The sequence below is a fragment of the Dermacentor andersoni genome, chromosome 10 (assembly GCF_023375885.2).
Source record: "Dermacentor andersoni chromosome 10, qqDerAnde1_hic_scaffold, whole genome shotgun sequence".
NCBI classification, from domain to species: domain Eukaryota; kingdom Metazoa; phylum Arthropoda; class Arachnida; order Ixodida; family Ixodidae; genus Dermacentor; species Dermacentor andersoni.
In genome coordinates this window covers 63,760,167-63,787,572 of record NC_092823.1, presented here as the reverse complement: position 1 = coordinate 63,787,572, position 27,406 = coordinate 63,760,167, and the positions used below count along the sequence as shown (strand labels likewise).

Sequence of the window (27,406 nt, the reverse complement as noted above, 5' to 3'; positions counted from 1 at the left end):
CGCACAGGGGAATCGAAACTCAAGTCATTTAAATAAATAAGGAACAGAAGTGTACCAAGAACGGAGCCTTGAGGGACTCCCGAAAGAACTGAAGCTGGTGGAGAATTGGAACCAGAGATCTGGACGTACTGGTGCCGTTTAGAAAGGTAGGAGTGAAGCCACTGAACGAGACGATGATTTTGCAGTAGATGTCGGAGTTTTATAATCAGCTTACTGTGCGAAACACGATCGAAGGCCTTCGTGAAATCTAGAAATATTGCGTCTATTTGCCCACCGTTATCAAGGCGATTACCGTCGACAGTCATCGTAAGATTGGTTCTGCCACATTTCTTTATGAAGACCGGTAAACACCCAGTGAGCTATGTTGATGTAGAAGAGAGAGCGAGAGAGAGAAAAGATTTATTTCGAATGAGGTGGGGGGAATCGCTCGTAAGGTGGAACACCATTCAGGGCCCCATAAGCTGCCACCACTCCACGTCCCCACTGGATCGGCCGTTGCTGCTCTTGCGGTGTAGAAGAGGTTGCTTGAAGATCGGAACATTTCCATCGGCACATACCCATTGGGAAATAACCAGTGGCACTTATGAAGTGGTACTGACCTAATGCTAGGAAGCATGCTAGGAAGAGAGCGAGACGGAGAGCTATTCGTCCAAGTGCAACGAAAACTCGCGCGTGCCCTAGCTTGAGTCGCCCAAGTTGGAGTCAAAGAAGTTCATGAAAGAGAGGCAGAAACCCAATGCCATATACTCAGTGGCACATAAGTTTTGGCAGATATTTCAGTCGCAAATACCCTGTGGCACACATCATGTTTCCCAAGCTGGCATGAAAGGAAATGGGTTAAATATAGAATCGAATACACTGAAGGTGCGTGAATTATCATTAAAAAACTACTGACATTAAAAAACAGCTATCAGTTTTGCAAACTGTCACTATTGAAGCATGTCAAGGGGGCTAACTCAATATATTAGTTTCCAGTTTACCTGGCGAGCTGGCTTAGCGGCGGCTTAACGGCTGTGGTATTGCCCTGTTAAGCATGAACCCACAGGACCAAATCCAGGCCACGGCGGCCGAATATCGATGGGGGTGAAATTCCAAAACGCCTGTGTCCCGTGCTTTGGGGGCACGTTGAAGATCCCCAGATGGTCAGAATTATTCCGGAGTCCTCTACTACGGCATGCCTCATATTCAAATCATGGTATTGGCACCTAAAATTCCCAGCAATCACTTCATTCAATTTCCGGCTTACATGAACTTTTATTGTTCACGAGTGTACTCCTAAGCCATGATCACGAAATACTGTTGTGTATTTCAGAGCAGCGTGTAATGCAATACATTTGTGGGGTTACGAATTTCCGAATTCCAGCACGGAGGTTTATTATGCTTTTACTAAATTACAAACGTATGTGCGTTAGAACAACACCACGTAGATAACAGTTCTTCACACCGTTTCGTGACATCATGCTATTTGACCCAAAGTTTGCTCTGTGAAGTGCAGCGGCATGAAAGCATTGACGTAATAATCCGCGACGCTGCGTTTCGAGCATGCCCCATCGAATCTATGAAAGTCGGGCAAGGTAGCACGATGTTATTCAACGGAGAGTGTGGGCTTTCCACTGTCCAAATGGTGTTGGTTAAAGCATTATTGAAGCAAATTTGAAGCCGAAGGCCCTCTGCGTAGCAATTCTGGTTCAGCGACCTATAAGTTAAGCGGTACGTTTCCAAGGCACGAAACATGTTTATAGCTAGTGCAGTTTTCTAGGTCTGGTGCAGTGCGCAGGCGTAGTAGTTGGGTCTCACCATGCTAAGCTTTGACAGTGGAAGTGCTTCCATGTGTAGTGGTGGCGATAATGTATCGCCCCCCCCCCCCCCCCTTTGGACTATAGATATCTTAGAGGTGACAGCAGTCTGTCAATTGAAGCCGAATTCTATAACAGGTGGTGTGGTGACGAGAGTTCAAGTCCTAAGGGCGCGCTGGGTGTGTACGGTTCCTTGTAGATAATGTATGCAAGCTCCAACCGGTTGATGAAAATGCAGACGCCCTTCACTTCGATGCGCAGGTTAAAAAGATTTGGCCTCGCGAGGAAAAGCACGGTAGGGTCCGGTGTAAGGCGGCGGGAAAGAAGTATGAACGGGGTCACCAAGGACAAAGGCCAGCGTACGCGTTGCGAGCTTCTTGAAGACAAATGACGCTGACTTTAAATGGTGTGTGCGGAAATTTAGAAAAAGAAGGCCATGAAATTTAGGGCATCCGAAGTGGTCCCATCCGATGATGTCGAGAGAAATTGTCCCGGCAAGGCGTGGTGTTGCCCCGTAGACCAGTTCTGCAGGCATCGTTTGTAAGGTGAATTTGAATGCAGCGCGAAGACCGAGGGCTACGGCTGCGAGAGCCTCGTGCCAGGGTGAGTTGGACTGTCACATATGGCTGCTTTGGCTTATCGGTGAAAACGTCCCATAATCCCGTTGGCACAAGGGTGGTAACTTGTGGTCCTCAGTCGCTCAAAACCAGTGGCGGGCCCAAGGATCCTGAAGAGGCGAGTTTCCAAGTGCCGTCGGTAATCGGTTGTGGCGTGAGGAGGGATGCCAACACAGGATATACAACTGAACTTGACCTAACGTCTTCTTCGGAGATGATTTGAAGCGGCCATACTTCAGGTCATCAAGTGAAACCGTCGATGGTAATGAGGCTGCAGAAATACTCTCCGGCAGGTCGAAAGAGCTCAGTGATGCGTAGGTGGGTCTGTTGGAATCGTTCTGAATGTATGGAAATGCTCTGAGTGGCGAAATAACGTGCCAGGTAAATTTGCCACGTTCGCAAAATGCAAGTGCGAACCCAGATACCACAGTCACGGTGCGCAGAGTACCAAACATAGCGGCCAGCCACTAGGCGTGTAGAGGCGTAGATACCCGGATCACTGAAGTTGTGCAGCTGATTGGAGGACCCACAGAAAAGCATTGCAGGAACCTACGGCCTGGCACGAACTTTCGTGCAGGCCTTGGCAAGATCAAGCACGGAGAAGACGTGACAACCGTGTATGCGATGGTGGAACTCCATCATGTGAAGGATGGGGTGCCCGTCGAGAAAGGTGCGGGCGTGGAAAGTATAATATCCCCGGAGTTCACCAGTCGGTGGTGTTTTCAGTTTCAGATGAAGTGGCGATACCCATGGTCCGTCGGAAGGGTGGGCATTTTGTTCGGGGTGCATATATTTGAACTCAGCATGGGTGATGTGCAGGCGATCTGGAGCTAGTCGACCGGCGCGTCAACAAACTGAAGTGCCCGGAGTGGTAGAAATGAAGTGGACATTGCTGTGTACACCCCGCAGTCATGGCTGTTGCTCTAACTGGGGATGCCGGAAGCCGCGTCACGGGAAATTTAACACCGAAGCTGCTGTGCTTATTGGCCACATCTTAACTGTAGTATCAGTATGAAAGGTGAAGGTCGCGGACCTTTCAACAAATACACTTGCGTGTGTGACGATTGTTGCACTCTTAACGCTTCATATGATTGTAGTCTGAACAATTGAGTTGCACTTTTAGCGTTTGCGCTTGCGTTTCTTGTAAAGTGTCGGCACATTACTTACGTAGTCTAAACGTACCTTTAAAATAGTTGGAAAGATTATACTTCTTGGTGTAGAGTTCGATAGGTCTGACCTTGCCCCGGATGTACGGGGACCGCTCGACCTAGAGGTTATGGATGCTACTCAAAGGGCAAGGTTCTGCAATTTCTCTCTTTAGAAGAAAACCTAGCTTGTTGAGTGACTCTTTTTCGTGCATTTATTTTATGTTGCACATGTCACAGTATCTCTGAGATCAGTACTGCAAGCCCTGAGCCATGCCGTTTTCTCTTTCTTCTCGGAAGGCGGCAAAGAACGACTGCAGAGGGACGCCCTACGGCGACCATTGCGCCAAGGCAGCTTTAGCCTGCCCTGTATGGAAACGACGGCGCTACTCCTGGGCCTTTAGATACTAATGACCATCCTGGATAACGTAGGAGCACCTACATGGTCGCTAGCCATGCACTTATAAGCTGCGCCACAGAGGGAACTACATCCCCGAGCTTTAGAGGACCTGTGCACGAGTGCTCAGGACTCGCCAGTGTTACAGGGCAGTCATCTCGCTCTTCCATGAACACAGCGCCGTCGACCCCAAGGTAGAGCCAAAAGGAGTAGCGCCGGCGTGGCTCCGCGAAATGCTCGTATCCACCCGGTCCACCTTAAATAGCCCACCACCGACGTTCCCATCGTTGTAAGTTACGTCGACCAGGCTCCCTAAAAAGGTAGCGGAATGCAGTGCTAAAGGGCAGGAAGAATCCTGCTTACACTAGAACGTGTACAGCGCTGGGGGATGGACCAACATGCCAGGTGCCCTAATTGCGAAAACACAGAGACGGTGGCTCAAACCGTCGCAAGTTCCGTGTAGGCCAGGACTTTCTTGCGGTTCGTGTATGGACATGTCTACGTATATACGCATAAAGTGCAAATGGACCTATCTATGCGCAGTTTATATGTGACTCGCTATTACAGGAAGGGCCGGTGTCCGCGAAGTGCATTCAGAAAGCTGGTCCTTGCCGCCGGGGAATATGTCCTTTGGCGCAACCGGTGCAGGGCTGCTGGCAGTCGCCGTCGCCTTGGATGGCTCACTTTCGGAGGATTTTATTAGGCTTCATTGACACGTGATTGGTAACGCACAGCAAGGTTGAGTTGATATGGCGCAGGTCCTGCCGACCTATGATTCTAGTGGAAGGCAAAGTTGGACTTTCTGTGATCTTTCTTGATGTTCAAGTGTTCTTATTTGATTATGCTCGAGGTCCGAACAGCAGCTACTTTAGTGGCAGGTACATGGAGTTACACTATTATTTCTTGCGCAGCACTCCGTTTCACTGCCTGAAACTGCCGGGGAGGAAATAAAAAATAAAGAAAGAAAGATAGAAGAGCATTAGTACAGTACAAAGTTTGTGGGTTTCGTGTTAGATATGATATCGGAGCGGAAGTTTAGTTACAAGTTGAGTTACTGAAGTGCGTGGAAGAAATACAATTAGTAATCACTGAGACGACCGGGGACAAACTTCAAAATAAATCACAAAAAAACACGAAATTAGTACAGTATATCTTCATGGGTTCCATTATAGATATAATATCCATGCATAAGTTTATTTACAAGCTGAGTTACTGAAATGTCTCGAATAATTCTAATTAATTAGAAAACAACGTCAGTTGGGGTGGTGGTACCTGTAGAACGTCGATTGTGCTTGTCTTATGTCGGCAACAGCTTCGCTGTACATCTACTTTCACCGGGTCGAATGAAGGCAGATTTCATGTGTCGGTGTTATCGAAGCAGGTGGGGTGCCCAAGCATGGAAGGTGCACTCAAACGAACGAAGTGGTGATATTGCGAATACTTCCACGTGTAGTGGTGGTGATAGTGCATCGCCAGACTTTGTCCGCTTTAGATGTTATATTAAGCGCAGTTTATGAAATATAAATATTGTTACTTTATTCATTATTTGTAATCAGAAACGTGGTAATGTGCTAGGATCTGTATTGGGAGCTACTTCGTAGTTCAACGTTTTAAGACAGGCAACGCGCAAATATACCACGTACAGCGATAAGAACGAGTAGATGCAGGGTGCTTTTATAGAATTCAGAGATGCATTACTAAGTAACAGCAGCATTTTTTACAGATGAGATGGCCGTCTTAATAAAGTAATCTGCTTCTAAGTGTGATTTTATTCTAAACTATTCCGTTAAAGCAGCAAACCTAATTAAAATTGTTGCAATGGTTGCCGAGGAAAACAATTCTCCGTTCCCAAGCATTTAGATAGGAGCTCCAGAGCAAGAACTAGCACTTAAACATTTACAAATAATATACGAATTAAATATGATACAGTGCACTCACCGAACAGGTCGACTACCATTTTTGTAGCCTTGGTAAAGATACACGGAGTTTCCAGATACACGGTCCACTTTATTGTAAATGCACGTCGTCTCGTAACCATTTATTTTCACTTTATAAGTTCTTTTCACCACATAGATTACTTTTCCTTGTTGATAGAACTAGGTTGGAAGAATAGATAATCGCATTAGAATTGTAATCCTTCTTTGTTAAGAAGAAACCGCAATCCACTATGAATCCTACTCTGAAGCACTCACCAATGCGACCGACGCAATAATCTACCCTAGAAACTGAAAAAAAGTATCAGCTTATGTTGAGGCAATGTATCAAGCCCTCTAAAAGCTCAAGTAAAGTGTTTTTGCCATGTCACAGAAATTGTGACTTCATATGAAGTTCTTCAAATCAGTGCTCCAGATGAAATTTTTCTGCTTGTTAGAGGACACTGTGCGAGTCTTTTAAAGCAAAACTTTCTTTGTGGACCCTTGTGCGCCTCTCTTGCTGACCATGATTGCTTGCTGCTCCTGGTGCTCCTGCTGCTGGTGCGTTCTCGCTGAATAGCTCATACTCGGTGCCATCAAGAAGCGATGGCTTACACTACTATGCCCGCAGCAGTTCAATGTAGAAATGGATGTCGACCAGTGACTGCGGCTCGTTGGCCGATGGTGGAGAGGGCGAGGGGGCCACGACGCGGGGAGTCACGATGAGACGAGAGAGAGGGTACCGGAGGTGATGGCCTCAATTTACGCACGCGTTGCGCCGCTTAGCAACTACTTGGACGGCCTCATATGCGCCTCCAGGGCGAGATCTGGCACCACAAACAAATAGCAACAAAAGCCAGCTTGCCTCTTTCAACCCCTATGACGGTGGTAGTGTTCAAATGTGCGTTGCATTCTTTGCCAACTAAACAAAGCGTTTGGTTTTACTCTGTACTCACATTGAATAAACACAAACACATGTTTCAGCACTTCTAATACACTTACGGAACGCTTCACTGTATACTGATTCCAGCAGGGCAAGATGCACCTGGTGGAGTTTCTTGTGTAGACGCCATACAGAATTTACGAGACATTCCGCTTTTCACAGCTAGCGAGTTCGTGATGTTCGTGGGATATGGTACGTGCTGCCTCCTGTGATAGTGTCAGCTCAGACATTATAGTCCTCATGGAACAAATGAAGAAAAAAAAACAAGGGGCTGCGGTGACTATGACAAAAATCAATAAGTTAAAAAGAAAGACCTAATTTTTAAGCGTGGGAATCATGTTACGGTAACATTTTTTTTTGGTAGTGCGAGAAAAGCTGTTTTTGTTTAGGAACGGTTTGCGACGTCAACATGATTTTGACACCTTTTAACGCGAAATGCCCTGCTCAATGTAAAAAGTGTGTAGCTCATACAAAAACTAGACTGACGCGCACAGTCAAAGTCATTCTTGCAGTAAATGTTTCACAAAATACTTTATCCTAGCTGTTAACGACACTGGTTGGTTCCGCTGCGGTTTCATCACGGCTATATACGTGCTGTCTCGCTTGGCGTGTTAAGCAAGTCTGCACTTTTGTTCGAAGGATCCTGGCGTGGACATAGCTCTGATTAGCGTTTCTAAATATTTGCAGGAATAGACGGACAGACAGGGAAGTTAGGCAGTTCTCAGACCGGCTGGCTACCCTGTTCAAGGCACTTGGTTTTTCGGCTGTACGCGAAGTTACGGACCCATAAATGCTATCACCTGTTCATGCCATCACTGTATTGTCGTGTGTTTCGGTGGCAGTGCTCAACAGCTCAATGCGCTTTACATCGGGGCTATGACTTCCCTTCCCCTTCCATCCACCCCATCTATACCCTCACGATATCGCAAGGCCTGGGGATCAAGTCGCAAAGAATCGAAACACGTGACAGTACTTTGATGACATCTATCAGTCATTGCATCTGTGGGTCCATAGCTTCGCGTAGAACGAATTAACTAAGAGCCTTGAACAGATGTCCGCTAAATGTCTAAAGCCACCGTCTGACAACCGGTGGCTTTACTGCCATACCAGGCGGAGAGAGTAGTATGGTACCGGGCGGCTGCCGTATGTTGCCAGCAGAGCTTTGGCAAACAATGCCGCTGACGTCCATCGCAAGAAGAATGACATGCGATGCGTACATTTATGCGCATCCGGTAATATTACACTGCAGTTTGCAAGTCCTGGCAAACTAGAATATGCATTTTCGAGCGTCTGCTCTTGAAATCGCGAACCGCTCGCATGAGGCGTCTCATATTAGGGATGGCAATGCGGTATGAAGGATAAAACGGGTGCAAATTGCAATTATAATCGGCCAGCGCTTCTTCGGTAGTGGCAAGTCGATGCATCGGTGTATCACTGTTGTATGACTTCCTCACACTGACCCATTGGGCGTCTGGAGCGACGTGGAATCTCCTGCCGCCGAAATGTTACTTCGGTCCTACTGCTTGTCCTGCGTACCACTGAAGGTGCTGCCAGCACTCGAAATACCGCGAAAACAAAGAGAAGCCGTGATATTTAACTGCTAAAGCTATCTGCCGAGTACTCACTTGCACACCATGCAAGGTTTACCCTCTCAACTTTTTTCAATGAGTCAGCATGTGTATGCCTATCCAACGATGAAACCTGTCCGTCTGTCACGTAAGACGAGTCGCTATAAAGAAAATATTGTACAAAACAGAATAACTTTTAAAGGGAAAGTGTTCAAAGTGGTGGGTTTCGAATTTACGACCCCACGCTACGAAGCCGAGTGTCTCAACCACTGGGCTAACACCCACGACTGCCGAAGGTGAATACTTTCAAAACGTAAAAATTTACTGTGGTATAGCACGATTCTAGTGTAGGAGCTGATCTACTCGAACAGGGGGACATTAGTTGCGTAAAAAAATTGAAAGGCACAATCGAGTAACTAACAAAAAATTGCGAATAACGTTTCTAACTACTTACATTAGCGCACATTGCAATTTACAAGTTCTTGTGGAAGAGACTGCAAGGCACATTCACTTGAATATAGATGTGTGGATGCCCCCACTTAAGAGATATGCGCCGTCAAACTTGCGGTAAATATGCACGGTCGTTTAACTTACTTTCTTAACAAAACATCGTTTTCTGCATTCGAGCACAAAAGTGACTCTAACGCTAATGCAATTCTCCAAGAAGTTCGCGAATTAATATCTCGAAACAAGTGTCTTCCTAAGAATTTGTTCCATGTGTGTCCGCCTTGCGGACACACCCGCCAGAATTTGTAAATTGCAATGTGTGCCATAAGGTACCTAATTATAATCCTAATGAGTGAATTTTTGTTAATTTGTCTATTATGTATTTCAATATTTCCGCAAGTAATGGCCGTCTCTTTGAGCAGACCAACTCATGGCCTAGAATTTTGGTATCTGCCACACGCAATTTTTAAAAATTTTCAAAGTATTCGATGAAACACCTGATATATCTGAACCACATGAATGAGTTGAACCGGTGGTACGAAACAAATGTCAATTCAGAACCGTTTCTAAGAAGGCTTTGTTGAAAGAATTGGTGATGATGGAACAAAAGCCATCTCCAGGACCGCATGTAGAGCGGACTTGGAGCATTGTAGACATTTGTAACATTCCGATTTTGTGAAAATTCATCTTGAAACACGTCACATGCCCTGTGCATTTTGGTGGCCACGGGATGCGCCTTCCATTGGGGCGTTCTTTCAGCGACCGAAATTCCACCAATCTCTGACCGGTCGTTCGCTTCACATCGCACAGCATACATAGATAAGCAGTCAATGAGTTGATAAGGAGTGATGAGGTATTATATGAATGTCATCACGGTTGGTAATGGTTCGATGCGGATAGATCAGGTACTAATGAGTAATACGGGCTTGTAATAGTCGGAGCAATTCTGATAAGCTTAATAAGCACTGATAAGGATTCATAAGGAGTGGACCGAGTCCGATAAGCTTGATATGGACAGAAAAAGTTTGATAAGGATGGCATCGATTGCAAAAAGGATGATACAATTGTATAAGGGTTCGTATCTAGGGACGTTAATAAGGAGTGCTTAGGTGTACTACAATTATTTCATGAGACCTGCTTCGTAGTCAACACTTCGTCGTTGTCTTCTTTTTTAACTTATTCTCTTGATTACAGAAAATTCAGGTCAAACTTTTCGCCGCTGCATAATTGTCTTCATTCCCCAAACTATAACTGCAGTCAATCCTCGTGTGCTTCGCTAATCCATTGCACTTATGGAATTTTCGCACGAAGCTTGTGTTCCACTCGTGCAACGTATCGTTATGGCGACTTGCGGCAGTGTGCACTTATACCTGCCTTTATAGCAAACCATGTACAGCGTTTGACAAGGTATATCTAAACTGGTAGCACAGATACGAAGAAAGCCCACATGTCCAGAAGATGACGATGTAGCAACCGCCAACATCTCAGTGCTATGGGGAAAGCTGCCATGCAAAAAATGAAACAATACGATGCCGCGCCATGAAGCCAAACGACATACTGTGCTTATATTCCTTGGCTACGTTTAAATTTGTTTATTTTGGGTAATGTGAAAGCTCAAATAAAGTATAAACTTTTTGGTAGATCCTTGCAGCTGACCCCAGCGTACGTACCAAAGCATTCGTAAACCATCTTGCCATTTCTTAATAGTGCGAGGGAGGAGAATGGCGATGAAGGACAATGCGGAAGTGCTTTTATAAGCCTGTAAGATTCATTACTCAACAATCAAATGCACAATATGCATGAGCAAACGTATCATCTACATGTCAAAATTTGGAATGTAGTTTGGTCAACACGCATTCACAATACAACACATTCCGAACGCATTCACACAATCGTGACGCACTCACACTTCCTTGCCATAGCGTGTACTCGTTTCAACATGTGTCAGACATGACGACATTTTGACGCATTCTAATGTCGACCCTATTTTCACTTTCAAATTTTGCTTCATGTAGTGTGCGCAGACTTCTGCTAGAGGGAGTGAAAAAAAAAATAACACCGGCACCTAGAAATCGCTGCGTATGCTGCTGATCTGGTTGCCAGTACTGCGACCGAACAGCAATTGATACACCAACTATGTTTCTGGCAACATTGTTCTCTTAGCACACCAGTGTATTCGAAATTAATTTTAGCATTGTATGAAATTATTTTTGGTCCTTTACGGATAGTGCACCCACACTCAGTGAATGGAAACTGAAATGTCGGCTCCATGGGCAGGTGTAAATTGTCGTTCCGCATGAAATCTATCCTCGCGTTTACGGTAAAATGTGCGTTCTTACCTGTAACGCATCTGGAAATTTTGGCCTGGCGTGGTAGTCGAAGTCTGCTGCCGTTATTGCAAAAAAAGAAAAAAGGATAGTGGATATCATCTTAGATGACTTTAAGACGGCGCACAACATCTTTGTGAAGCTTGAAAACAGTGGAAGGTAACATATATCTCGTCTTGTACGTCAGCGTTCTCAGAAAAATTATTGAGAATAAAATTCATCCTTACTTGTGGGCAGTTGAAAGAGCACCGAGTCGTACGAGAGTTTTGACATTGAAATGTCAGCTGGAGAGTTCCTCACATTATCAGTCCAACCTATCTAGTGCACGTCCATAAATATCGTTTGGTATATATACCCGATGCTTCATGAAATGCGTTCGTTATTCTTAGAATACGAACGAATATTATTAAAACAATTTCCTGTGCATTTCTCTCCTCACAAAACCATTAATTTCAATATGTTTTCAGGTAGTAATAGATACAAGATATGCAAACTAGGGTAGAACGTTTTATGCAAGAGCACTAGATTATTTACAGCAGTAAGAGACTCGAAGCCCATAAGCTCATTACTGTTTGCCGACATGAAAAAAGTTGGCGCTGTAAAATTTTGCAGCGTAACCAGTTGCTGCCATTTTCACACATAAAACAGAAATTGAAGTGCTGAAGAGGGGAGCTGTCACATCCTCAGTGGACGCGCATTATTGACGTGTGTGTTTACGCCTGACAACATGGAGCGAGCGTCCATGTGAAGCGGCGATATCGCTTGCTTTTTGCTTGTCTGACGTTGAGGCGTACACAGTGACGTCAGTCACAAATGTAATCACTACGGAGGTAGCAGGTGCACTATCCTTCACTTCAGTTTCACTATTCCGTTAGAAATGGGCGGAAATTCAGTGCGTTATAAAATTATGAGCCTCAACGTTTCTACACTTCTCGAAGCACTCATCACCTTCACGAATGGAGCGCTTCAAATCTTCCTTTGGAAGTTTTCTTTTGGTAGTCGCAACTTCCCTCTACTTCTAGGACTAGGAACGCATTCCGTGGATAACCCTGTGTGCGTGTGCGCGCGCGTGTGTGTGTGCGCGCGTGTGTGCGTGTGCGCGCGCGTGCGTGTGTGTGCGTGTGTGCGCGCGCGTGCGCGTGTGTGCGTGCGTGTGTGTATGTGTGCGTGTTTGCGTGCGTGCGTGCGTGCGCGCGCGCGCGTGTGTGTGTGTGTGTGTGTGTGTGTGTGTGCGCACGTGTGCGTGTGCGCGCGCGTGCGTGCGTGTGTGTGTGCGTGTGTGTGTGTGTATATATATATTGTGTGTGCCAAGAGGGGAAAATGTGTTGGTCAGTTTGTCGAACAGTTTGTCGTCAGTTCGATGAAATGCAACTACAATACCAAAGGTCAGCAAAGTGTGCGAACTGGCTCCGGGACACACGATGTTGACAAGACTTTTTAACGAGTCGCTCTTTCATTACAGTAATGGCCAGGAAAAAAAAACTGAGGAGCACCTTCTTCGCAAGGATCTTAATCTGGCTACGCAGCGCAATCTCTTCTCGCCGCTTAGTCTAAATTGAAGGAACAATCAGCACAAAGCTAAATTCGCTCGCTACTGCTGCCGTCCTTCCTCACACCCGCGTTTTGGCAGCAGTGTCTACGTGCATCGAGTGGGATGTGTTCATGTTTGCCAATGCGCGCGCGAGGCCATGCTTGTTAACTTAGTACGGCTTTGTTTAGAAGCTTATATGGTCAATAAAACTACTATCCTTACTTCGTATAGGTAATAATTTGCAATCGCAATCGATGCGAAAGCAAATATAATTTCCCCTTTTCAGCGAAACTGCGACATTTTTGTGATGACAATTTCACGCACGTAAATTTCCGTCCTCACCCATCCTTCCCCGCTTAATATAATTTTTCGTAAAAATTATACAAGAAAGCAGGTATTTCTCTAAAAGCGGACAAAATTCATATGTAAATACAATAACACCAAGCAGTAACGCAATAGCTGCTGGAAATAATATGCCTTGTAAGTTTTGCACCACTTTGTGCGGCGAATTACTTAAACATTCGCAGATGAGCGAGGACAGTCCCGTTTTGAGAAGCAAATTTTCGTCAACGAAGCTTCCAATCCAAGTCGTCTTCATTTGTGTAGGTGGTGCACGTCGGTGGCAGAGTACCGGAGAGAATCGACGCGTTCTTGCTCCTCTTTCCTATCGCAACTGTCGCTTCATGCCACGGGTATGACTTATATATATTCACTCTGGAGCTGGTTTATGGATAACACGCAGAGCATGCCGCCAGCCATTTGCTTCATCTATCGCTAAGATAGCCCGCCACGTTGGTTCAGGCGGAGTACTCTCCGCTTTGGTTTCGGCGAAGCTGCTGAGATGCAGAATATGCGGTTCACAATTTGTCAGCCAGTGGTTGGAATCCTTTCGAAGGTTTGCTTGTTTATAAATAATGACTGCGTGTTTTTCGGTGCCAACGACACACAGCGGTGGAGATCAAATCGGCTACAGGAATGCGCCCATAATAGCCAACGCTGGCAGAGAGGGTGTCGCCAAGGGATTCTCTTCTAGACTTGAATGTCAGAGCTAGCGCCTGCACGAAAGAATTCCGCCTCCACTATGACCTTCTACGTATGAGGTGACCTGTTCACTATGCTGAAAATCTTTGCTATAAAAGGCATTCCTGTTCCAAAGGCGCGACGTCAGAGATATGACCTTCGTGACGTACTAACAGAATTTCGTTATAACGTGCATGCATGCCGAGGCGGTTGAAGTGCACTGACACCTTTGTAAAAAAAAATAGGATAAAGAAAAGGGCGCTCCAGCTACTTTTGTGCTTCTATGCATGAAATGATGTTTTGTTAAGAAAGGAACTGGAACGCCAATGCATTTCTCTACAAAGTGCGGGAATTATTATCTCGAAACTGGTGTCGTCCTGAGAATTTGTTTCATTGATGAGGTTTGCATACTCCCCGACTAGAACTTGTAAATTTTAATATGGGCCATACGGTTCTTAATTAGAAACATAATTAGCAATTTTTTTAATTAGTCGTATATGTATTCTACATTTTATTGCAAGTAATGTCCGCCTCTTCGAGTAGGCCAACTATTCAACTAGAATTGTGCTATCAGCCAGAGGCAACATTTAACCATTTTTGAAAGTGTCCGCGGAAACGCCCTGTAGCACCGGCTTTACTCTAACTGATCGGTGCCAGCTCATCGTCTTTCCCTTATCAACTAAGTCTTTGTAGAAGCTTATCGGACTTTTATGTTACTGAACCTGAATTTGTTTCGTTTTAATAACTTGCTCACGTCTGCAGTGCATTGGTCTTTGAAACAAGGTATTTGATTATCTCTATTGGTATTTCATTCTGTCCTGCGGCTGTCATTAGAGACATTTTCTTTTGCTTTTTTCTAATAAAAGTTGTCAACGAAATTTTTTACCTCTCAGGCTTCTCTGTTGGAGTCAAGAGTTGGACGAAAGTTCGTCTGGTCAGGTAGCATGACGGTAAGGAAATTGCGGTCGCTGATCGAGTCAACGTGAAATACACGTATAGCCGTTTCTCGACCCATAGGATTTCTTTGATAATACTAAAAGCCGACAAGAGCTGTAAGTCTCATCTGTGTCAAAATGTGAAGTTGGGAACGGGCGTAGTTAGCAGGCAGATGTCAATTAGTCGTGTTGATGATCTTATCAGTCGTTTGAATGAAGTTGACAGTCACTTCAGCATACGTTAAACAAGACGAAACAAGACGAGATATTCATTGCAATGTCTGACGTCTTGGTTCTGTTACTTGCTTCCTCCCGCCAAAGATCCTGGGTTAGAGTGCCATAATTACCTTTACCTTAATTAACTGCACTTTAATTAATTCCGCCATAACTAACACGAAAGGTAGTAGTTTCGACTCCCACGAAAGTTCTTGGGATCAAGTGTCCTAATTAAATATCCTAATTAATTGAGTCTTAATTACCTTCGCCTTAATTACCGCCGAATATAGTGGCTTCCTCTCTCGACTTTCATGATGTCAATTGAAATCTACTTCCAGATGTGGCCGGTTGGCCGATATCTCCATGCTGGGTCGTGGGTTAGAGTGCCTTAATTGACTTCGCCTTAATTGACACCAAACGCCGTGTGTTCGAATTACGACCTTCACAATATCAACTGGAGTACAAATGGGAGATATGGCCGGTTTGTGCACATCTGCAAGTGGCTTCGACTCCCACCAATAGTCATGGGCGTGAGTGCCTTATTTACCTTTATTCAAATTGTTGCAACTTCACGTGTTTTCGAAGTGCGCGCACCTTTTATCGCCTCATCTGGCGATCCTTCAGAGTTTGGACTATCACTACTAACACGTGCTCCTTCCTATCTTCCTGCCACTCGGCTACTTATAAATACGCTCTACACCTTTGAATAAACGTTCATTTTGTTCTACTGACTACGCTGATGCTTCACTGGTCTGGCGTTACTGCGAGCACGCCATGGCTATGCTACACAAATTAAGTACGCTTTAAGTCACTTCGCATTAGTTAACATCAAAGCTAGTCGGTTGGACTCTCGACTTTCACAATGTCAATTCGAATCCAACTTGAACAGACGGGTTCGCTTATATCCCCATGGTGGTGCATAGGTTCGAGTACCTTAAAGATCCCACCAAAGGTCGTGCGTTCGACGCCCACCAAAGGTATATATTGTATATACTACAGAGGAGCTCTATATAATTCGGATCCCCGAACTTTTTTTGTCTCCACCGTCGCAACTTTCGACCGAAGAACATTACACGTACTGAAGCAAAAAGTGCTTATCTCAATGGGAATTACTCATACAAGACACAGCCCGGTATTCATTAGAAAAAGAAAAGCACGGAACAAGTGCCAAAACCACATGATAAGGCGCGTCCGAACAATGCGAAGCACGTAGCGTTCCCCCCATGCATTTCTCGCTAAAGTTAACGATTGCATAGGCTCCAGTTGCCGGGGAGCGGCAACTGTAGCCTACGAAGCAGAGAGTCACATCACCACACTTTAAAATTTAGACGAAACAGCGTAGCAACTGATTTCATGTGTATTGTGATAGCCCTGTGGTATATTTTGTGTAAAAAGCCGGTGTCGTCTAGAAATTTGCGCACGTTACGTAATGGGACTATCGGTTCATCTCCTAAAATTAAAGCAGGGTGTAAAGGTATGTGTAGTTGATATAAATTGGGCAAAATGTTTCGTCTGTGTACTTCAATATGTGTGCAGGTGAGTAATATATGCATACCTATTAGTGGTTCTTGGCATTTCTCGCATGTTGATGCGTCTTGTTTTGTAAGTAAGTAATGGTTTATGAGGTGTGTGTGCGCAATGGGCGTAGTCGGCATAAAACTACTTCAAAGAACCGCTTCTGGTGGTTGCACGACCTCCACTTAGCAAGTACGGGTTTTGTGAGATGTAGCTTATTGTCTGTGAGTATAGTCTCATTCGCGTTGCCACTTTGACGTTAAGACCTTCCTAATAGCACGGATACAATATTTATACGGAAGTGGTGCTTTTGTTATATATTTGTGCGCTGCCATAGAATCAAATCTACCAGCTGCTTCATTACTCGGCATCCCCATATGGCTTGCGACCCAGCAGAAACGAATTGATCTCCCGTATTTGTTTAGTGCCACCACATTTAGAATATCGTCCAGCAGGCGTTCACACTCAGATTTCAGATGTAGAGCATTAAGTGTACTTAAGTAATCGATGTCTATGACTGTATTTTTTGTTTGTCAGTGATAATTTTTTTAACTACATCCCATAAGCATATACTTCAGCAGTGAAAACAGAGGCATGTTTTGGTAAACGAATACTTGTTTCCCAATCTTCGTTAGGGCCCCTAAACCCACGTGTTGTTTTGTTTAGAGCCATCAGTGTTAAATTTCATGTTATTTTGATATTTGTCCTGAAGTGCATGGAATTCTTGTTTAATGTGTTCGTGTGGTGTGTCGCTTTTCTTTGAATGGGTTAATGTCCAGTTACATAATTGCGTGAAATCGTACCACGGTGTCCATCGTAGTGTTTTTTTTTTTTTGGCAACCTGCACAACTTCATGAGGAATGTCATACTTCTGACAATATTCCTGATATCGCAGGATAAATGACCTAATTGGTTTGTTTGTGTAGTGTAAGCGTGAGTTGCGCTAAGTGACGATGTTGTAGGAGATGTGTTGTGGTGAGGACTGAACTCTAAGCACGTAGGAAAAGGTGAGTAACGCTCTGCGCTGCTGTAAGGAAGCTTCATTACACTCAAACGTATAAACTTAGGACAGGCGATGTTCTGTAGGCACCACTTGCCAGTCGCAGTCCTAGGGTATGTACGCATGTACTGGATCAAGTGGTGGAATGTAAGACTGTCTGGCTGAGCCATAAACCACGCAGCCGCAGTCTAGAATGCTGCGCAGAAGAGACCGGTAGATACTCAAAAGACACGTTCAGTAGGAACCCCTGTGCTTATGAGATATAATTGTAATGATATTAAACGCTTTATTTGCTTGAATGTTTATTGTTTTATGTGAGCTAGAAAGTTTAGTTTGGTCTCAAAGGTTACTCCTAAAACCTTGAGATCTTGTTTTACCGGCAATGTGGCGTCATTCAATTTTAGGACTGGATCATTGTGTAGCCCTTGTTTCTGAGAGAACAAAACTGTAACTGTTTTCTGTGTGGAAAAACAAACCATTTTTGTTAGCCCATTCTGTGTGTTTATTTATTGAGATTTGAAGCTGACTTTCACACGTTGACAAATCTGAGGCGTGGCAAGCCAATTGGAGATCGTCTACATATACAGATGAATAAGGGACGATGGTATAATCTTAGTAACCGAGTTCATGTTTGCTATGAACAGTGTCGTGCTGAGAACACAGCCTTGTGGAATGTCAATTTTCTGTGTAAATGCATGACAGTGTACTGAGCCGAGACGTACCGGCAAGTTCTATTAGACATAAAATCAGCTAGTTCAGTTCAGCATTTTACCACGGATCCCGAGGTCAGCCAGGTCTCTTAAAATTCCATATCTCCACGTGGTATCATAGGTTTCTTCTAAATCGAAGAAAACTTCAAAACAGTGTTGTTTATGTAAAAATGCACATTGAAATTCATGTTCTAGAAGAACAACATGGTCAGTAGTTGAAGAATCCTTTTTCTTTCCACACTGGTGGTGGTCTATTAGGTTTCTTCATTCTAAAATAACTGAGAGTCTTGTATTTACAATGCTTTCATATCAGCTTGTGAGCAATGGGTCTGTAGCTGCTTGCGGATGTGGGCGATTTATCAGATTTTGGAAATAGGACTACTATTGCCTTTTTCCACTCTTCTGGCATTATACCAGATTCACAGATTATGTTGAAAAATTTTCGGAGAGTGTCTACTGATGCTTGAGATAGATGTGCCAGCATGGCGTAGTGAATACGGCCGTGACCTAGCGCTGTTTTTTTTTCCTGCAGGAAGGGGTCGGTTAATTTCTTGTCCTTTGAGGGGGGAGTTGTACAGTCGATTTGACGCGCCAGTAGGGGGCAGCTTCTGTTTATCAGCCCACTGTTTATACTTTAATATTCCTTTGAATAATTCACTGAACTGGATATATCACAAAAGTTTGCGCCAAGTATATCTGACAGTTCTTGTAATGTTGCTTGTGTGCTTGGAGTTGTAAGTAATGGTACAGTGTAAGATGAGTAGTCTCCCCGAAACTTTCCCACCCGTTCCCACATTCGCTTAGATGTGACAGAACTGTTTATTGAGGACATGTATTTCTTCTATGATGATTTTTCCGCCTGCCTTCGGATAATTGGTGATTTCGATTTGGCCTGTTTAAAGCATAACAGGTTGGCTTAGGTTCAGTATATTCAAGATTCCCTAGGCCCTATTTTGATGCTTTTTTTTGCTTCTGTGCACTCAGGAGTCCACCAGGGATAGATCTTCCGAACAATGCTAGATGTTTACGGTATTGCCATTTCTGCCACCGAAATTAAAACCGCAGTGAACTTTTCATTAATTCCGTTTATGCTTAGTTCACTTAAAAATACTTCCTCGAGTTTTGCATGTTTCACGAAAAGCGGCCAGTCGGCAAGATGTATTTTTCAGCGACGATGTTTAAAATTTTAATAGGTAGTGATGATGCCAGTTTGATGACAGCAGGTAGATGATCGCTGCAAAATGAGGTGTCAACGCTTCCCATTTAAAATCAGTAAAAACACATGGTGAGCTAAAGGCTAAATCATGGCAACTAAAGTTCCGTGAAGTGGGCGAGAACTATACATTGGCGCACCTGAGTTTAACATACAAATGCTATTCGATAAAACTAAATCTTCAATAAGCTGCCCTCTTTGGTGACACCTCTTTGGTCAGTTTTATCGCTGCCCCAGAGAGTGCAATGAGCATTAAAATCTCCAAATGTGTATGGGGAGGAATGTACTATCGTGAGCAATATGAGTGCGAACACAGGAGCGCATGTCAAATAGCCTCGAAGCCTGCTATGGGCAATACAAGGCGGCAGCCGTCGGAAACAAAATGGAAAGGAGGACGCTGTTCTAATAACTGTTGCCACTCCTACCATGCGTCAAAGTATACAAGATGCGGAACTTCGTATTGCCAGCGCACATTAATACAGCTTTTTGATATTGCGGTTACTGATAACCTTGTGCACCGAAGCGTTGCCAACAGCACTGTTTTGAAACGTAAACATTCGAAAGCTACTTACCTGGGAAATCTGTCCGTTTTTCTGGAACGCGTAACACGATGCGCTCCTTAAGATAGAAACCGGGCCCTATGGGGGTATACCGGAAAACACCTTACGCTAAACACAGGGACAGGCGCCGAAGATCTGCGATGTAAAAAAGAAAAAGAAAGAAAAAGTAAAAAAGCATGACTGAAAAAAACGCCTTGCTTTAAGTCACTGCGCACGTAACGGTCTTATCGGCTATCGGCGGCCAGTGAAATGCCGTAAGCTGCCGTTTTCGACAAACGCAGGTGCGGTGGGAGTACCAACAGTTAGCGGAAGAGCGCCACCTTTCCCCTCTGTTTTCGACAGCCGCCATCCGCGTATCGCTCCAGCTCAGTTTTAAGGCTATGGGCCACGCGTTCGTGCGTTCCCGCTCATACTGCTCGTGATAGTACAATGAACTGAAGCTAAACATTTCGACAGAATTGCCTGTGACAGTCGTAAATGATAAAACGGTGACAGCTACTGCCTCGTACGGAGTATTCAATATAACGTTGCGTGTGGGGATACCGCCTTGGAGAATTGCGGCGCCTCCTGATAGACGGCTGGAGTGCACACGGTCCTTTCGTACGGCCATAAAACCTTTGATAAAATGTGTATTTTTGGGCCATAAGTTCGTTTCTTGAAGACAGAATGCTGCGGGTTATGACCCATTTCCAATGTCGTTGATGTCACCTAGATTGTGAATTAGGCCTCTGCAATTCCCATGAATCATGAAAGCCATTTTAATGAAATTGTAAAAATTTATTATGTATGTGAGTCAAGTTGTAGGTGACATGCATTAAAAAGTTGATTACTCTCACTGGGGGGGGGGGGGGGGGGGGGGACCGTTCAGGTTACCTGTCCCTTTTTCGGCGCAGTTACAAGAAGTTTGTCCTTCTTGGCGCGCTCCAAGGAGCGCGGATCTTTTGGCGTCAGTGATGCAGAGGTTTTCAGGTCGACCTCCATCGCCTTCTCCGATGCGCTGGGTGATCGAGAGCCAGGCGCCCCGACATGCGTCTCGGGCTGTGGTGTTCGGTTCAACTTCGAGCCCTTCGTGGCTGCAGCAGTGGCTGCAGCCACGAAGGGGGCGATTGGAGCTTCTACAGGAGACCCAGACGTGGACCCCGTAGACTCCTGAAACCGGTGTGGCGCGGCCTCCTGCCATGTCACACTGGCATAGCTTACTGGAAGTGCGCAAGCTTTTTCCTCGCTTAACAGAATGAAATCTTTTCCATTAGAGTGATTGGGAATAATTCCTTTTTCTTTTTTCCAGCAAGGGCAGCTCCGCGAGTAAGCTGGACGATCGCCACTGCAATTCAGGCATAGTGAGGGAGCATTGCAGTTATCAGAAGGATGGTCATTGGCACTACATATCGTGCATGTTTCTTTGCCTCTACATGATTGCGATGCATGCCCGAACATCTGGCACTTCAAACACCGCCTCAGGTTCGGTATGTACGGTCTGAGTATGGTTTTCAAATATTCTAACTCAAGTGAACTAGGTAAAGTGCTGCTACCAAATGTCAATATCACATGCTTCGTCGGGATCTGTTGGTCATTTCGTTGTAGTGCGATTCTTTGTACCTTAATTACGTTTTGCTCCTGAAATCCTTCAAGCAGCTTTTCGTCACTGAGGTTCAGCAAGTCTTCTTCTCATATATCACCACAGCTTGTGTGGAGTGAGCGATGTGAAGAGAGTGTCGCTTTAATATTACCGGTACTGGTGAGTTCAGCGACCTTTTCTAGTTGATATTTCTTCGTCAGTTCAATACGGAGGTCTCCGCTAGCCATCTTTGAGCCTTTGTAACCTGGTCTAATCGCATTTCCTTGGCATTTAGAAACTAGGAATGGTGGCAGTTCGCTTACGGTTGTGTTGCCTTAAATGTGGAGAACATATTATTTTGGAAATGTGTCTTCGTTTAGTTTCAAAAAGAACTAGGAAGCTGCTTCGGGGCGACCTCTTTTCAGAGGCCGATATGAAAGTGGGGGGAACGGTTCTGCCATTCGATGGTTTCAAAATTTGGTGGCGGTGGTAGCCACCTCCACCGAGCCCACCAAGGGGACGCTACAGGTTCGAAAAAACCTGCCGAACGCCAGCTATACACCGCCACTATAAGTTAATGCATATAACCACGGCTTTATATATCACACATGGTTAATCCTTGCCGCCCAGAAATTCCGAAGTAAGAATAAGTGAGCAGAAGATAGGAAAGTTGGAAAGTGAGTGAGAAAGAGAAAGATCGAAGAGGGGGACAGGAAAAGGCGACTGCCGATTTCTCCCGGTTGAGTCAGTCCGGGTGTGTCGTCTACGTGAAGCGGAGGCGAAATAGGTGTGTCGCTGCCACCGAGGGCCATAAAGGTTAACACACCCGGCATTGGCTCTACCCTCAGGATCCCCATTTCGCCGGACACGCCTAAGCCGCGCACGGCTGCACGCGGGAGGTTCAAACCCTCGTGTGTTCGGCTACATCGTGTGGCAACACACGAAACGCCTGCTGACGCAGACGCCCCTGCGGGGTAATCGTTTTAGAGAAGTCCTCTAAAATTGTTGTGTTGACTATAACACTGCTTCTCATTGGTAACACGCTGAAGAGACAAAAATAAATATGATGCAACAAAGAGAATCTGGACTGAATACATTTAAAGAGTAAAGTGCTGAACTGCCTCAAACAAAATAAAAGTAAAAGCCTCAAGTAAAAGCCTTTCGTCAAACAGCTGCGAATAAACAGTTTCATAACGCTACCCAATTTAACTAAAAAATATAGCCTACCCAGATATGGGAACTATGAGTGCGCTAAAAATTGTACATACACCTAGTTCAAACTCTACAACATACATTACTATGTCAAGTAGAAATGAAGTTGTGTCCGTTAAAAAGAACTAAAAGTATGAACTTACCCAGTTAAGGGACACAAATTATCATGTATCATCACACAGTTATAATTACCAGTCATACAGTCAATTTTTTTTAATTACATATTACTGCTTTTATTTATTATATTTTTGCACAACCTCGCCCTTACCCCTGAACAAATCACCCTATAACGGCTGTGTTCATGTCCATTTACCCGTAGTCGATAAACGCAATTATTTGAGGAAAAAGCAGGCATCCCAAACGAATAAGATGGTTTTCGCTGGGTGTGCATGCTGCTGTTGCAGCAATTGAATTCAAATCCGAATAAATCACCAAACTCCACTGCACCTTGCACTGCTTAGTGTATACCCGCCAATTCTGCATAGAAACGCTAAACTTAACCGCCGGGTAGCCCAGCTATCATGCCCAGCTGATGTCATACAGCTGGGCATGCGGGCCAGCTGGGCCAGCTGTGATGATGATGCGGATGAGGCTGTGATTAGGCTGTCTGTGTGTGTGTGTGTGTGTGTGTGTATATATTATATACGAACACACATACATACATACAAACATACATACAACGCTGACGTATGAGCAGGCGTTTAGATGGCCTACCGCTACACGCGGAATTCATAGCTTTGCAGTGCGCAATTTGAAGACCATGAATGGTATTTGGTATCTTTGTTTCTATACTTGCAGTAGCGAACGCGAACTTCGACGGCCCCCCGGTAGGCGACACTTAGATGACCTGAAAAACGTAACGAAGTTCACTTCGCGAAGAACCATGCAAAAATTTCGGCCAGTGCACAATTAGACCTCCCTTTCGTATACCGACATGAATAGCGGGCAATTTCACACAGAAACGTTAAACTGAAACGACGTAGAGCGCAGCTGACATGCCCTTAGCAGACGCCTGTGAGTACCGTCATCGCTGACGTCTGCCCGGTCGGTGAGCTTCGAAGGAATGCCCTTATCCACCTGCGATCTCGCTCGTTTCTACATATATACGTTGCTGATACACGAGGAGGCATTTAGACGCCCTACGGCTGCACGTCAAATTCACAGCTTTGCAGTGCGTCATCTGTAGACCAGGAATGATATTCGTTATCTTTGTTTCTGTACTTGGTATAGCGAACGCCATCTTCGACCACCCTGGCAGGCCAGAGATAAATGACCTGAAACAGGTAAGAAAGCTCATTTAGCGACGAACAAGGGAAAAATTTCTCCCAAGGCACAGTTTAGACCTCCCTGTCGTGTACGGATTAACGCTGGCATGGGCCGGTCGGGAGCTTTCTTTTTTTCCTTAGTGGGGAGGGCGGAGGGCGCAAGTGTGTTTAAAAAAAGTCGACTTCTATACTGTCCGTAAAGTAATACCACAATGCATAACCTAGTGTGTAAAGTCGTGTGTAGTTAGAAATTATTCTGAGCCCTCTGCAATCAGAATTAGCTGCGGTAAGACAAGTAGCTCTGAGCTATCTTGAAGAATTGCCAATGACATAATTACTTTACGAGATACTTCGCGCGGGAAATGGTATGCGTTAAGTTAAGAGGACACGCAGAGTTTCAGGCGGCGTTCAGTATACGCATGTAATATATATTGAATGAGAAAGAACGATCAGTTTCAACTTTGAGTTTCATCATCAAACACGAGTGTCATGGGCACATAACACTAGCATGTGTTCTTTCTACACTACCGTCCCGCACGCGTGGTCTAGTTAGAGCATGCTAATTTCAGCGCTGTGGTTTACTCTAGCACCCCAGGCGAATATCGCGCTTCAAAAGGTCGGTGATGATCAGAATAATTTATACCATGCATGGTGTGCAATATTGCTCTATGAAATATACGAAAACTCCAGGTGAATTTTTCCCATAACCGTGATGTTCCGCATAAAGTACAATGAGCAAAACCAGAACAAGGTGAAAGCAGGAGCCAACGTTTCAACAAGTCGACTTGTCCTCTTCAAGGCAATAAGTACGAGTTCGATAAGATCTCGTCGTGCCGCGTATGCTACGGTTGCGAAGGAATGGAAAGCGTGCGGGGGTGAGCCGAGAATGTTGGTGGCTTGATGCGCGCCGTCTTTCCACGTGCCTAATTTTGGAGGTCACGTGTTCAAGGGTGTGCTAGGGTAGGGAGAGGTTAGGCAGGTGAGCGGGCCCTCTTTGTACAGTCTGGCCGTGGCTGGGCATGGCTGTCCGCGTGAATGAGTGAATACCTGGACAATGTGCCGTATTTGCAGGCAACCTGCCTTCTGTGCAAAGGTAAAAGAAGGACCGAGATTGTCGGTTTCCTTATGCGCGCTGTGTTCCTACACGCTTTCTGTTGCAGGTTGCCTACTCTCAACTTTCACCACGTGGTGACGCGAGAGGCGGCCTAAAGCGTTGTTTCCCCGTCTCCCACGCCATTCACAACACTAGCGTTACGATAACGAGCGTTCGTGCTCATCGAGCTAGACTGGTTCATGTTTACTTGTGCCCACGTAACACTGTGCTTGTTAATTTAATTAGTAAGCCAATGGTTACTCAAATATATATTGCCAATAAAAGAACGAGCCTTACTTCGCGGAATTGTCTAACACTTTGCTACCGCAGTCAATGATCCCTCTTTCGGGCGAAATCGAGAGTTCTTGTGGCAGATCAACAAAAACGCTACTGTGCGACTTGGTTGCAGCTTTGTCCGCGTCTGTTTCACGGTGTTTGTATTGGTTGTGCTGAAAAACTATTGTAAAAGGAAATACAGTTTCTTTCATACCAAAAATCATTCGTACCAACCGGTGAAAGTTCCACAAACTCAAAAAAGAGACACTATAACTTTAATACGATAAATAATTGTGGAAAATGTTTACCCATAGGGAAGGATGCGCAACATTCAATAGAAATAAGAGCAAATTGTTATTTAACCTAGCCCTAAATACCGAATGACGAACCTAATTATTTCTCGCTGTACAGTAACAGTTAATGCTTATGGTGAAGAGAGCTTTTGTAAGATAATTTTATGGTACAAGCTGAAGTTGCGCAGTGACTATCGTGCAATAAGAATGAAAACTGCTTGAGCGCAAGAAATAACGTCCGGTGAACACGAAAATAAGGCCCACATGCAGAAACTAAATGAAAAATAAGTACATATCTTCATGCGGGTACTGACGGAAGAACTCTTCGCTGAGATATAGCCAGACACAGAAACAGGTAGACGGCCTTCGGAAAGTACGTGAAGTTCCCTAATACTGCTATTTGTAGTAATAAGAGTACATCTGACACGGACAATATAATAACGACAGTGACTTGATTCGCATTCCATTAAAAGTAAGTTGATATAACAGCGAAGGTGTTTATGCGGACCCTAGCGTTGTCGTCTTCTGCCACAGCTCGCTCCGTTGTCGCTCGTCATTCCAGCATAAGGGAAGGAAGGAAGGAAAGAGAAAAGCAGAAGCCAGGGAGGTTAACCAGAATAACGTCCGGTCGGCTACCATACACCGGGACATGGGAAAGGGAAACACAAAGATGACAGGGAGGGAGAGGAGGAGGGAAAGAAAGAAATTAGTGGTGAGTTTGCTGGCGCGTGTGGTGCAATGGTTAAGAAATGAATAAACGGAAATCAGACATCCACCCGTTCGTAGCAATTGCTACAAAGGAAATCCATACGGGTTCCTCGAAAGGAAAGCCCCATAGTTTGACTACGTCAAACACGTAGTGCAATTGTAATTGCACTAAGAGTCACAGAAATTCCTACAAGCCTGTGGTCATCAAAAAGCGCAAATGTGCCTTCACCGCTTATGGGCTGACGAGCGCACAGGTGGTGTTCCGGCAGCACCTGCACGGAAAGCGGCCAATTGTCCATTTTTTGGAGAGCGTTAGCAAGTTTTGGTCTTTCTTGGGCATATCGTGGACAGTGGCACAGCAAGTGGTCGATATTTTCTTCGATGCTGCCGACCTGGCATGCTGCACTGTCGGTCAATTCCAGTGTTGAATTTTTCTTCCCCTCTTCCCCTTCCCTTACGTAGAGTAGCAGGCCAGATGCGCCATTATCCGGCCGACCTCTCTACATTTTCCAATCATTAAAATACTTCTTCTTCTTCACATTGTAATGTGGAGGCCGTGTTTAAGGCGGTATGAGCGATTGCATAAGGAGGTATGAGCCATTCACTGTCTTACGTGACGGACAGATTTAATTTTCAAGCAATGTAATTTTGAAGGATCGCAAGCAGAAATGCCGGGTGCATGCTGCTAACCACGCCACCGAGGAAACTCGAGATATCGAACGCAAGGGACAACGGCGGATTTCGGACATACCGTCACTGACGTCGTTCTCTCCGTCGCAGCCATACGGCAACTTCGAAGCAACAAAGCGTCAGTCGTCAAACCAAACCAAGCAATTGTCAAAACGATTTCAGCGGCCGCATCCCCAGTGGTGGGCCTTGCGTCTATTATATATATTGTACTGTAAAATCAGGAGCAGTGGTACTGTGGCTAGGAGAGAGACAGCGACGACGAGAAAGAACAACCTTGTTTCGGTGCTCGGTCGGCTACACTACCTCTCGCTGCTTCAGCGTTCTAGTCGCGAACGTTTTCTGCTCAAAGTGCTTCGCGACATTATATATATATATATATACGGAGCTTTGTAATAGTATTTTCGCACATTACATAACCATTATAAGCACATTATAACCCACATATCCCGCATGTAACA

The 27,406-nt window shown here is 45.0% G+C and overlaps 1 long non-coding RNA gene across 1 annotated transcript in view; it reads right to left on the bottom strand.

Moving 5' to 3' along the window:
• Positions 1 to 11,221, bottom strand: part of LOC140213500 (uncharacterized) — a 32,635-nt gene extending 21,414 nt beyond the window's left edge. The window contains exons 1-2 of the long non-coding RNA XR_011890349.1: positions 11,166 to 11,221; positions 5,894 to 6,051 (exon numbers count right to left, since the gene is read on the bottom strand). This is a non-coding gene — a long non-coding RNA (uncharacterized lncRNA). The remainder of the gene's footprint in view (positions 1 to 5,893; positions 6,052 to 11,165) is intronic.
• Between the last annotated feature and the right edge of the window lie 16,185 nt (positions 11,222 to 27,406).